Below are 13,809 nucleotides of genomic sequence, written 5' to 3' on the forward strand. Positions count from 1 at the left end.
GATTGCAAACCTAGATGCTGTTATGGAATATTTGGGCCATAAAATGAAAAATGCATGCTGTGTTTATTTCATTAGAAACCTAAATGTATAAAGTAATGTCACAAGTAGTTTCGATCTTGTACCACCTCATCAACCATACATTATGTTAACAGACAAGATGCTCCTGTTTGTGACTGCTACTGAGGAAACTTCCTGATTTCTGACACTTTATTATAAAATATGCACTGTTTGGTGTTAACAGAGAAGAAAATACTAATTCTGCTGCTTGCTCCCAAAATCAGGAATTTTCAGAGCTCTTTGGGCTTTTGTGTTCTCTTCCAAGTTCTAAATATGTTCTCCCTAAGCTTCTGCAAAATAGCAGCCTGAGTGACGTAAAGCTGAGCCAATAACTTATTTAAAGAACATTGCCATTTATTTCTGTGTCATTTAAAGGCATGTCTTTAAAAGAGTCTCTTAGAACTCAGGGTCACCTGAATTATCTGGCTACTTCTAATTTGTGGTCTGTGATCACCTTCATAATGGGTTGTGGCTGTTCTTGGACTGAGATTGCTATTTGTTGAATGAAGGAAATGAAAGAATTTTCGAGATATTCCCTACAGAAATACTTGGGTAGTTCTTTGCTTAAGCGCTTGGGCACAACTGCTAGCCAGGCTTTCAGTTTTCATCAAAGTTCTGCAGAACAAAAGAAGAAAACGCTTGTTATGAGTCTTAAAATGCATTTATTTTTAAAGGTCACATGTGGAAATGAACTAAGTTAATACTTTTTTTTATTTGAACACATTTATCTGAATTCCTTTATTTATAGAATTTATTTGGCACTCCAGAGAGCACATGAACAAGAAATGTCTTTTTGAATTAGTAGGTTGATGAATGATGATTAAGTAGAAAGTTAACAGGATTTTTTCACTTATTTTTATGATGCCCTCTTCAGAATCTGCAGAATAGGAGACATACCATTTTATTTACAGCTTAAATGGCTATTTCTGATGTTGCTCCTTTCTTAACTTCTTCTTCTTCTTCAGAATCTGGATATTTCCTTTAATTTTTTATATATATCTCTGTATCTATCAGTGGATTAGTTTCTGGTGTTATCTTGAAGAGGGTTCTGGTTCCGTTGTTCCACTGTGGTTTCACTCCTTACAGCAGCCAGCAGGACCTAGACTTGTTCCAAAGGAAGGACGTTTGTTATGACTGCAGCCAAATGCCAGCAGGTCCATGTGGTCGGGTAGACTGTATGAGTGTGTTCAATTTGGACTCCATTAATCATGTGGTAGGGTTTTGTTATAAAAATGTTCGTATAATACCAGAAACAGCTGGCATGTTTCAGTCCTTTGTAACATGCATTGCCTGACGGCGTGCACATTTTAGTTTCTTATTGTGGAATCTGACAGCGTTAATAGTTGCACAAATGTTTTGGGTAGTTTTGATTTTTTCTTAAACAGAGAGTGGTGGTTGGAAGCTTTATCGTGTGGCCACCAGCCTGTGTTCTGCTGAAACAGCGTGCCCCAGAGCAACCAGCATCTTATTCTGTCTTAACGCTAGTATTTAGGCTATTATAAATTGCAGCCTGAATGGAGACTGGAGGAGAGAGCTGAGGATAAAAGAAAGTAAAAGGCTTCTCTAACTACTAGCAGGAAAGACCAAAAATCACTCTTAGGGGAGGTGGCAATTAACAACTTTTTCTCTTTCCTCTGCAACCCATCCTGTGGACTCCAGTGCATTCACAGCTCATGGAGATAGGGAAACTGAGGGTACAGTATTGTGACATGCTGGTTTCAGTGGCAAAACAAGAAGGCCCAGTTCCTGCACTGCAGGTCGCTCGCTTCTGAGTTGCGGTGGCATGACTGTTTGCGTGGCTGAGCTGTATGCCAGGCTGCTGGAACAATCTGAGTTTAAAAATAAATTAAATCTTAATTTAAAAAAACCCAAACAAACAGGTTTAACCCTTCACCTACCTCCTATTTCTGGTAAAACCAAAAGCTTTTTGATGCAAGTAGTTGTATTGATTATCTGCGTGGTATGGTCTGCAGGTAGCTGTACAGTTGTACCAGCACAACCAGGGGAATGAGCTGCACTATGAAGTATGAATGAGTGGCATGCAGCAGTGCTCAACAGTGAAAGGAAAGCAATTGCTCAGTCCAGCAACTGGAGGGGGCTGAGATAAATTTTGGATACTCATCCCCATTGCAATGGTCAACGCTTCCCCTCTTGTCCTCCTCGTATTCCATTCAAACAGCTGCTCTTCATCTCTACCAGGCTTCCCCCAAAATAAGCTACCCATACACCACCGTAGTACAAAGCACCCTCCTGCACTTGCTGTAGGGCGGCTGCTGCCGGGAGGGTGACCGTGACACCCTTTCCTTGGCACAGGATTAACAGTGCAGCTCTCTGAGATGGGCTGCATGCGTTCAGCTGCTTAACGCTGTGTTGTCTGAGGGCAGTTGTTCCCTGCCTCCACAAGACAGCAAGTGGGATGGGAGCCTCCTGTGCTGCCCAGAGCCACGTGGCTGGATTTTGACAAGCATAGGCTCTAGCCCTCAAATTATTCTAGGCTCTTGAGAGTTGGGTTTGAACGTTTGAGGTAGAGGGGGACTAATAACAGCAAATGGTGTTAGCCTTTTGCTACCATTATTTTAGCCACTTGGAATTCTCTGAATTCTGGTTAATACTTTTGCAATAGCTGACTGACCTAGTTATTCTGAACAGAAGCTGTAGTCTGTATTCCTCTTATGTCAGCCAGGGATTTCAATCTGCATTTCTATAACATCTTTAAGGATCGCAGCATGCTTGAAAAACAACAGATTAAGCCGCCTCTGTTCTGTGGGAGTTAAGCATTGTCACAGTCATTTTACCAGTGTGCAGAATGACTCTCCCAAGGTGACCTGGTGCATCTGTGGAAAAGGTAGGCTACGCTGACTTTCTGCTGCGATGTTGCCATTGCAGGACTGATTGTCCTGACTTTTGTAGGAAGCAGCAGATACACCTTTTGCAGAGGGTGGCACAGACTTGTCTGGTGGAGCATGACGTTACTTCTTTTATAACCTAATACGTCTGTGAATTTTTGCAAGGAAAAGATCTGGAAGAAGTGTGAGATAGCTGTGATCCAAGCTGTATTGATATTATCTGCAGGGAATGTCTACCAAGCCACAGGAATTTAACCAGTAGCAAAATAGCGTGTGCTGTATTCAGGTGATCCTCTTGAGCTTTAGTTTCAACTTCTCATCAGAGTAGGAGTTAAAATTTTTAAAGAGAGTCTGCTGTTTTCTTACTGTCTTTAAGCTTAATCTCCTTTCATGCCTATGTTCTCAGCTCTCGCTGCTCCAGCCTAGTGTTCTCAGTCTGGCAGAATTTGCAGGTCCCCGTGCTACCTCCTTGCTGGCTATGCTTTTCTCCACCATTGGAGTTGCCCAGCCCAGGAAAGCCTGGCTGCGATTCTACCCTAGTGCCAACGAGAGCCTGAAGCAGCACAAATTTTCTTGTGACCCTGCATGCATTGTATTTGGCGGTGTGCATATGGTGAAGAGGGACTCCACACTGCCCTGCCAGATTTGAGCATGGGGATGTGTCCTGATCTCTAACAGCCTGCAGTGCTTTGGCAGAGGTGATGAATTTGCTAAACCAACTTCCAGTTCTTCAGCTCTGGTGCATTTGTTTTTTTCTTTTGAATTGGGCCAAAAAAAGGGAAACTGGATTAGATTGTAAACCTTGGAGACACTTAGAAGCACACTGAATGAGCACATGCAGTGGGAGTGCAGATGAGGCTTTGTCCTGCTGGGATTTCCAGGACGCTACCTTTATAATGTCAGCAATGCATAGTAAGCAGGAGGACAGCCTAACATTAGAGCACGCAATCCAAATAGTGCTCTCTTGAAATTTTCTGCCCACCTCTGAATGCAATAGCCTTGGGGAAAGGTAGCTAAACTGTAAGCACTTATTTAAAGTGAAACTGCCTCTGGATTGCTCCCTCCTTATCTCCAGTCCTGGCTAATGTCATGTGTTGATTATGAGACTTGCAGACTTGATTCCTATCTTGTGCTTCCTCCCACCAGTTGATGCAGATGCTTTGTGAATTTGCAACACACCCTTTCTCCTAGTGACCCCTTTGTCCCCATCGTTGGCATACTTTTTCACTTCCCTGGCCAGCTTACTCTGGATTTCAAGAGCCATGAAAGAGAAGAGGGACCACGTTTCTTTGATGGAAGTGCATTTATGCCTTCTAGCAAATCCCAGAGCTCAGAGGAGCCCTGATAGAAGGTCTAGCTCTGAACCACAGCCTAGCTCCATCGGTGGAATTGCCTTAGTTCTTACTCAGATTTCCTGAATGCATCAGATTTACTGTGCCTTGGTATTAGGCTTCTCCTGGAAGCTTTGTTGAAGCAGGATAAATTTTTCTTAACAGCTTGCTCAGTTCCCACAAGCTCCAAACAGGTGGCCAAGTACGTTTCTCCTGGTTGAGGCAGAAGAAAGTCGTCATATATGGTAGAGTTGGCCTTGGTGTCTCTAACATTTTTTTTTTTTGAAGATTGGAAGTGCCCAGTCTTGCCTGTTGGCATAGTAAAACGTTGAAAAGTTTTTCTTCTCTCACAAAATTCTGCTCCAGTAGAGATGAAATGGGCTTAAGTGGAATCTGTTGCAGCAACAGTGCAGGACGTGAGCTACCGGTGCTTTCCTGATGCAGTGACGTGGACGGGCAGGGTGAGAAAAGAGGCAAGATCAGCAGTTTTGATCTGAAATTTGCTATGCTTTGTGTCTGGGGAGGGGACATGGGGTACAGAATGGCCTTTGCTGTGTAGATAAATCGGGCAGTCTGCAATGCAAGCATTTAGTCAATGTACCCTGCAGCACTTATTGCTTGCCAGTTATGGCTGCCATAGCTAAGACAGACAGGACCTGAATGAGCAACGTAGAGTATAGCAACCGTAGGAGGAGTGGGGTGTGTATGCGTGTGTTTATATAAATGTGTGAGTATAATTATTTATATTATCTTGTGCAATTCTCTAGGTAAGAAGGGAGCAGTCGGCAGGAAAGGAGCAGTGAAATGTTTAATAAAGGGACAATTGCTAAAGGGGAAAATTAGAGATGCATCACTTCTACTGGGAAATTTTTCTTCAAAGTGTGTAGGACTGCTGGGACCCAACTTGTGAATAGAGACTGGAAAGTGTCCTAACTTTTCATTAAGATTGTAAGCAGCAGAGGTTCAGACCAACTCAAAGCTGCCTTGGTTTCATCTAAGCTTGTGTCTTGACAAGTAAAATCAGGCTTTTCCATTTATAAAGGACTTGCGTCTTGTTCCAGAAGACTGTCTTGGCATGTAAGCCCATGAAGTATAATACTTATGCAAATCTGAAGCCAGTTCCAAGCCTGGGTGACTCCTTGTAGTATATAAATGACATTTCTTTGTGACGCTCCCAAAGCTATTGTTGTGTCCACGACTCCTCACTGATTGGCACATCAGCAAAGCATGGATGCAACAGACGACAATGACGGTTTGCACTCACTGTCGTGTCTCCTCCACACCTAGAAGGATTATGCTCTGTTTCCTCATCTCTGATCCTCCACAGCACCGCTTCTGCCTTGCAAGTTCCAGTCTTTTGGAGAAAGAATGCTGTCCCCCTTCTTGATTGTAGTTTGTTATTTACTACTATTAACATGAACTTTCCTTTTTTTGATTACATCTGTGCATGGGGCTGCCCTGTAGGAGGAGACAAGCTAATCCCCAGACAGAAAGGAACCTGGCTAACTTTATTTCCTATACCCTAGGGACGCTGCTGTGAGGTAACAGGCAGGAAACCTCAGTCTCTTTGGCAGGCTCTGGCAGGCAAGGACCTGCAGTGTAATGTAGAAGCAGTGACTGCACTTTCAGGAAGCAGCCTTCCACAATTTAGCTAGCGAGTCTGGAAATGAGGATTATGAACCTCATCAGCTACAATGCCAGGGTTTCCTTTATGTTCTCTATATGAACCCCAGTTCTGTTCCTTCTCCATAACATTACTGTAGATCTTCTGCATTCCAACTAGATCGGCGACTCTGGTTGTTGTACAAAGATAATGCAGCCTAGTTAGGCGAGATGAATAAGTAGGAAGGAAAATGGGAATGGGGAAGCATGGCTAAAAGGTCACTGGGCTGGCCCACATCTGCTGGACAAGCCACTCCCAGCAGAAATTATGACAGCCTAATGATTATTTGTAGCATGTCATTCATTTATTTATTTTAAGGGCGGTTCAACAAAACCAAGGTTAAAAAAACTTAAAAAAAAATATGGGGGTGGATTTTTAAGGCTTTTATCTCTGCTCTTTGGACCTAAAAATACCTTAGGGTTAAGCCAGCATTGTTAGTGGTTTGGAAAGGCCAAGAATCCTCTTCATTTGCAGTGCAAAAAGAGCAGCTGATGGGCTTGCTGACACGAACTCTGACCTGTCCTGGGCTGTAATCCCTGAAGTGTCCTCTAATGATGCCCCCTTCCAGCTATGCTCATCCACCACCGCTGAGCAGTGGTGGAGCTGGTGTCCTACTGAACACAAGTCGCTTGTGGAAATGTCTATTTCCAGGAGTCGGTAAACCCTCAGGCACGGCACAGGCAGTGCAACAGGATTATAGGGTGATACCAGACTTCAGACCTCGCAGCACTGACTCATGCCGAGTGACGGGGAAAAGTAAAAGCGCCAGGTCATGTGCTGCTCATCTGCAATGCAAATAAATCGGTGAATTCTTCTATAGCCAGCCATATAGCAAGCAATTAAAGCTTTCCTGCCGGGAATGACAAGGAATTGGTGGCAGGTCCTGAAATCTGCAGCCAGGCGACACAGGCGGAGATGCTGGGATTCGTTAGAAACTGCAGCAGCTCTAGGCCCTGAGGCTGTGGAGCCGAGAGGGAAGAGCTAACAAGCAAGTCGGAGCTTTAATAGGTCAGCAGTGAAGTGGGGGGGTAAAAAGGGCGGAGGGGAATGGGAGATAATCTCCCCAAGGTTCCTGCCTGAGATCCCGCAAACCTCGGTGCCCAGGTGTGACTCTGAGCTCTTTCTCTCTCTCATCCCCTCTAGGGACCAAAAGGAGGAGATGGTGAGGAGAAGGCAGGATGGTCCCAAGAGGCTCTGCTGTCGGTGTGTATCATTTTCCTTGGAACACTAATCTGAGGCTTCTCCGTGCCGAGTTCTTCTGTGTCCCATCTACTACCACACCCTGAAATCAAACTCGGCAGCTTAGGTGAACCAGGCACTGTACAAACATGTCAGACTTGCCTCCACCCCTTTTTCTTCTCCCACTTTCTCCTGCCGTCTTTCTCTCTCAAGTTTATCGGCGTGTCAGCGGATTCCAGTGGCAGAGCATTCCCACCTCACCTCTGGTTACGGAGCAATGAGGAGTCAGGGGTAAGCTCCCTCCTGCAGATTTGGGGATCACCATTGTCTTGCTTGCTTGCTTTAAAGCAATAACAGCACCGTCCTAATGGCTGCTGTTTTGTGCGATCTGTTTCCTCTGTTTACAGAGGACTAGGTTTGTCAGTTCAAACTAGCGTCTTCACTCCCCAGTGGCTGTGCTGCTATGGCTTAACCCCTTCCCTTCGGAGCTAAGCCTTGCCACTGCCAAGAATTAGTGTAATGATCACCCGTGTGTTGGCAGTGCCAGCCTAGGGCAAAATGAGAGGGGAATGGTTCGGGGGGTCATACAATTTTTTCTCTCAAGGGATGGTTCTGGAAGGGAAGAAAAACCGGGAGCTGGATTCCTTTGGGAAGGAGTTTACTTCATCTTTACTCCTATAGCCCAGCAACACCGTCCTCCAATCGGCTTTGCTGCATGACAGCGGGAGAGTTTCCCTCCAGACCCTTCTTTCTCCTCTCACTTGGAATTGTCCTCTACCGGCATTGTTGCAGCAGGACTGCCAGTAAGATCTTCCGTTTTTTGCTTTCCAATGTCTTTTAGGTGGGCCAGCGTATGGTTCTGTGGTGCCTGGGGTCTAGCGATTTAGCCTCCTGACACTCAAGATGATGGGGAATGTGGAGAGGAAAATGCATTGTTGAATCTTGCAGGGTGATGCTCTTAAAACACTGGGGTGAAGAAGGGGTTAAAAATTACTCTGGATGATGCTTGAGAAAGCAGACAGCATGTCAGGAACATGCATGCTCATTGCCTTTATGCAAGATGTAGCAATATCTCCTCTTAAGTCTCTTGTATCTGCAAGGACCCTCACCATATCTTATGAAGAGGTCTAATTGACTCGCCAGTTAAACCCCCTTGTGTCTGTATTCCTGACCTTCTGGCTGCCGTGCTAGCCAAGGTCCTTTCAGCACATCTGCTGAAACTATATTGTAGTACTCGTGTGTGTATATGGGTGCGTGAGTGTATTTTGGCTATCTGAAAGCTGGCTAATCTCCTATTTAAGTTACAATCTACAATTTTATTGGGCATTTGTACTTAATTATTTTTGCTAGGTAGTAACCAACATATACAGCCAGGTATTTACAGCTACAGAAAACAGTTCTGTCCATTAATGTTTGCTGATGCGTTTGCTGTCTTCTTTGCCAGGACATTAATGCCTTAATGTATTTGGGGACAGAGTACTGAAAAAACAGAAGAGAAGTTTGTGGCTGGTGAGTGCGAGTTCTCAGGTGAGGCTGGGGGATGTACGTAGAGTAAGAGGTATTTGCTGAGTCTTCCTCTGCTTTTCTGAGTTTCGTGCTTGGGTAAAACCTGGGTCAGCTGAGCCCCCTACACAGCTGCTGGGGAAAGAAACTCTGCTGCATGGCGCTCTCTCAAGCCCTGTCCCACCAAAAAGTCTCATTCTTGACGGTGTGATGAAGCTGTATATTGATTTTAATATTCTACACTGCCTTGGTATGTACATCCCGTGGGCTAAGTGTGAGCAATGGTTTATGTATCTAGTAGCAAGGCTGATCAAATAGTGGAAAGAGCTATCAGCAAACAGTTTGCTGGATTAGTAACTGTGCTTCCAGATGGACAGTCTGTTCCCTGTACAGGGGTTGTTTCTGTCTAGATGGGTGTGAGTATGCATGTACCTGGAAAGAATATCCTGGGCCCTGCTGACAAGGCTTGCAGGACTGAGAAACAGATCTCTTTCGTGGTCGCAAAATGGTTTTCATTCACAAGGAGAAGCACTATAAAAGTTTGGCTGTCCTGCCTTCAATTAGAAAAAAAGAGCACTTTTTAACCTACTTCTCTATTGTGCTTAGGGAAATTCACAAGCAGAGAAAAGAATTAAATATTTTGTGCAAATTGCTTAAAACAGCTTGGACTAGCCTACTCCAACTGCAAGTAAAAACTCAACCAGGTTCTGAGTTCTGCATTGCACATCATGTTTTCTTCAGGGTACCAATACAGGTGCCACACTGCAGCTTCATCACATTCAGAGCTGCACATCAATTCTGTACATGTAAAGGACATCAGCTCTGAAGTCAGCAAGAGCAGCTGAAGGCTAATCAGTATGTTGTGCTGCACAGCACTGACAGCTGGAGAGACTACAGCAAACTTTCAGATCTTGCCAAGGGAGGCTCGGGACTAGGGGACCGGTTTTCTTGTCTGTTGTACTAACCCTGCTCCTGCACCAGTCTTATTGGCTTCGAAGTTGTAATTGTATAGACTCAATGCGATGGAGTACAGAATCAGGAGTTGGCTGATACAGGCCTTGTTTTTAAGGAATTTCTCAGTATGGTTTCTAAAGTTGCAAGAGGATTACCATGTGGCTTGAGGACTAATGCACTGAGATTTGGTCATTAGTGGTGATATTGTTGTTTTGAGACTGATCTTCCATTTGTCTGGCATAAGAGGGCAATGTGAATGTAGGGTGACGATAGACGAAAAGTTCAAATCTATTTCCCTCAAAAAAATCTCAGGAAATTACATTCACCCTAGGGCTGAGCCATTTTAACTCGTAGTGTTAGTGATTAGATTATTTTGGAATTAATTGATGAATGGAGTGTAGCTGTAGACAATAACAGTTATTTATCTTTACTTGTGTTACGAGTGCACCTCAGGTTTTAATGTATGGAGTGCTGTGTGAACGTTCATACTCATGGCATGTGTGTTTTTCCTTTCCAAACAGAGCAGAATAACTGATACTCCCTAGGAGAAGACTTGTCTGTTACGATTTAAATTTCTGCATCAGTGTTGGCAGTAGTGAGTAGGGAGGCGCTCGGAGTCAGCCAGGTTGTGGGGTTTAAGCTAGTCTGTCTCCTCCGTGTTTTGGGGCACACTGCCTCGGCTGCAGTTTTCCCAACAGTTATCCCATGGGGATAACACAAGTGAACTGTCTTGCAGGCTGTTGGCAGCAATTACATATATATGTATCTCACTTTGGGAGAACATAAATAGGGACTAAGATTGTTTAGTGTTGTTTGGAAGGAAGTTTAACTCTTGCACCTCTATACTTGGGCGGTCTGGGGAATCACTGTGGTGTCTCTGCTAGCCCTTTGCCATGCTGCTGGAGTGAGGAGTGTGATCCAGGACATGTGTGATTGGCAGTGCCTCTGCTGGGACAGGTCTGCTTGCAAGCAATCGGCCATGCTCACCGGGTGTGCGACTCTTGCTTGGCGCCTGCCTGGTGCTTCCCTACAGCAAAGTCTGTATCATGCGCATTTGCAGTGCAGCGCTAAAGCTTCCTTCTCGTAACCCAATGTGCCAGAGGCAGCTGGATCTGCGATCCGTGACGTGGCATGGAGGAGCACAGTGAGGTTACAGTGCTCAGACAGAGCCGCAGGACGTGGCACCCAGTGTTTCGAAGCGCTGTGTTTGAAGTAGCGTGTTCCCCAGATGCAGCCGAGTGCCTTGGCTCTTTCATGAGCCAGCATGCCAGATGTGGCCCTTGCACTTGTCCCCACATAACCTCCTATCTGATATGTAAGATGTTGCTATTCATGTGAATTTTTGGAGACAGAACCTTAAATGTTCTTATTCTAATCTCTGTAGTATTTTTATGCTCGTTTTGAATCGATCTGTCACACAAGACAGTGGAGAGCGAAGCCCCATATCCTACCCTGTCTTGAAGCTCTTTGGTATTCTGGATTGACAGCAAAATACAGCCGCTTGTTTTTAACCCTGATGCATCCTTCGTGGCAAAATAATGACAGTAAACCCATTTTAACAATGCAGTTGCTCTTTGGACATGGAACAGCGAAGTGTGCATGTGTAAGGCAGGTGTCAAAGCGATGCAGTGCTGTATGGTTTTGTATATCCAGAACAGGACGCAGCCACATCAAGTGTTTAAAAGGTGGGGAAAAAGCGTCGTAGTTGTTATAGTGGCTTATGTCTTAGCCTTACAATCTGCAGCATGCATCTTACTGGCTTTGGGTGAAGAAGATGCGATGAGTTGCAGCCTTCTCTTGGTGCTATTGGTATTTGCTAGCTGTAACCCTCTTACAAACCAAATACAGATGGGAAAAGGCTAATCTTACAATGAAGGCGTTGGATTGCAGTTGAGGTTTGGGTGTGATTTCTGTCTGTGCAGCTGGTTTCTGTCATGGTGTCTAGACCTACGTCCTGGTGTCAAGATCAAACATGTGGTCAGAGCATGTCTCGGCTCCTGTGGGTCCTGTGCACCCATGTTTTCTCTCCGTGGAAGCCAGGGTGTGTTGGGCCTGGATCTGGCCTTGATATGAAGTTAAAAAGCAGCCAGGAGACATACTTGGAAGCTCTTTTAGGTTTGCTAATCTAGACATAGCTGGGAAGAAACAGAGCTAGTCATTTTTTTTCTGTCTCGTCTGCAAATGAGGATAATAATTCCTTTTCCTTACCTTGCGTCTGTTCAGATGAAACCTCTGGAGGGTGGGGCCTGACTTCAGAGACTGGCACAATGGGACAGTGACTGTAGCTGGGATTTCTAGGGGACTGCAAATAATGGAAAACTTCATTATTTGTCAAGGGAAAAAGCCCATTAGCAGTTGAGACATGCCTGTACTGGTTTCAGAAAGTTCAAGAGGTCTTTTCTTTGCAAGTGCTTTTATATGTCCCAGACTGAATTTGGTCTAGTATAGCTAAAACACACCTAAAAGTATGTCACTGAGCAGCATCCAAAACAAGCTTAGCAAATAGGCGTTCACTGTGTTTCAGGTTTTAGTCCTAATTTACGAGCAAGGAAATGGAGCAGGGGAGAAAGAGGCAGCACCGTAGCCTTTAGACCCTGTTCAGTGGAGCCAGGGCAAAAAATGTCAAGCAGTTGTGTTCTTTTTCTCACTTGTCAAAAATAAACCCACCAATATAACAAATATGTCTCTCCCTAAGCTTATTTCTAATGTAATATTAATCTGTGCACTCATGTGTGTGTTTGGGCAGGATTTAGAGCATTACATCAGTTTGCTGTGCTGCTAGTTCGCTCCGACACACAGTTTTGCTATTGGGGGCTGGTGAGGGAGAGAGAGGAGTGGAAGGAAAGGACTTGAAATAGGGGAAGTGATAGCACAGCAAGCAAATACCCACTCTTCCTTTAGGAGAAAAAAAAAAAAGTACCTAAACCAGTATTTCTAAAACTAGAATTGCAGACAAATGTGGAAGGTGCCATCGCGACAAGGCTCTATGCGCTTCGATCCCATTTCAGATTTCAGACCATTTTCCTTTTCTTTTCCCCCTTTCGCTCACCCTTTGTTGTCATTTCTTGCTGTGTGAAGTCACATTTAGATTGGTAAGCTCCTCAGGGAAGTAACCGGTCATTTTTCTTTGTCTGCAAAATGCTATGAACGTTTATGGCTTGTTATAAATAACGATCATGTCAGAAACCTCAGGAGGGTAAACATTAGGATTTTAGAAGGTATGGAATACAGTGAAATACCGTGTGTGCATATTCACATATACATATGCATGACCACATGCATATATGCATACAACGTGCATTGATAATGGCCTATTTAACTTGCGCTGCATTTGAAATGTATTACATGACAGTGACCTGTATAGCAGATTATGGAAATATGTTTTTCCTTTTAATTGGTGGGTTCTCTGGGATCTTCTTCATCTTCCTACTCCAAACTCAATCTGCATATTGCAGTTCCTCAGGTCCTGTAGGAAGAGTTCTCCTCCTCCCCACCTCCTCTTGTAGCTGGCCGGAGTGGTTTGGCATATCAGCTGAGGGAGTGCTTAGAAATCATGGGAATTGCTTTCTTCAGCCCAGGGACCAAGTGTTATCTCTTGTCCGGGGTGGGAGGAATGCAGCTAGCTGCGTCCAGATCTGTGATAGCCGTACAATAAGCACTGATGAGTGAGTTTGGTTGCTGCAGCAAGGAGGGGGAGGGAAAGCTTATTTTTAACTGGAAACTATACAAGTGAGACTGAAGTAGCTCTCTGCTGTCTTGCTATCATCAAGTGTATGTGTGAGTGAATGAGTGTATGAACATAGTTAAGTACGGTGCATATATACTAATGGAGTATGTAATTGTATGTGTATAGGGTGGAGGCAAGTCAGATTAGATGACGGTGCATGCTAGCTTCTTTGTCTGAGTGTTTGAACTCGTGTGTTGTAACGAGCAATCCATGATAACATTTATCTACTTTTTTTTTCAGTGGGGTTGATTCTTTTCTGTGCCCTGCTCCTCGGGTTGCCTGTCTCCCAGCCATTCCTCCTTCCCTTCCTAACTCTCATTCCCCTTTCCCTCTTCCATCCTTCATCTTCCCACCCCTTCCTCTCATCTGAGCCTGACCCTTCTCTCTTCTTGCCCCTCCTTCCCAGCCGATCCCTCCCCCTGCTCTGGATCTGCTGGCTGTGGGATTTTTTTCTCATGCTCACTGGCAGATGTGACAGCTTTTGGAACTGTATCATCTAGGAACAGCTATATCTGGAGTTGAAAAATCTAACGTGGTTTCCCAGGCAGC

This window comes from Pygoscelis adeliae, unplaced genomic scaffold (assembly GCF_000699105.1).
Source record: "Pygoscelis adeliae isolate BGI_AS28 unplaced genomic scaffold, ASM69910v1 Scaffold420, whole genome shotgun sequence".
Classification (NCBI taxonomy): Eukaryota; Metazoa; Chordata; class Aves; order Sphenisciformes; family Spheniscidae; genus Pygoscelis; species Pygoscelis adeliae.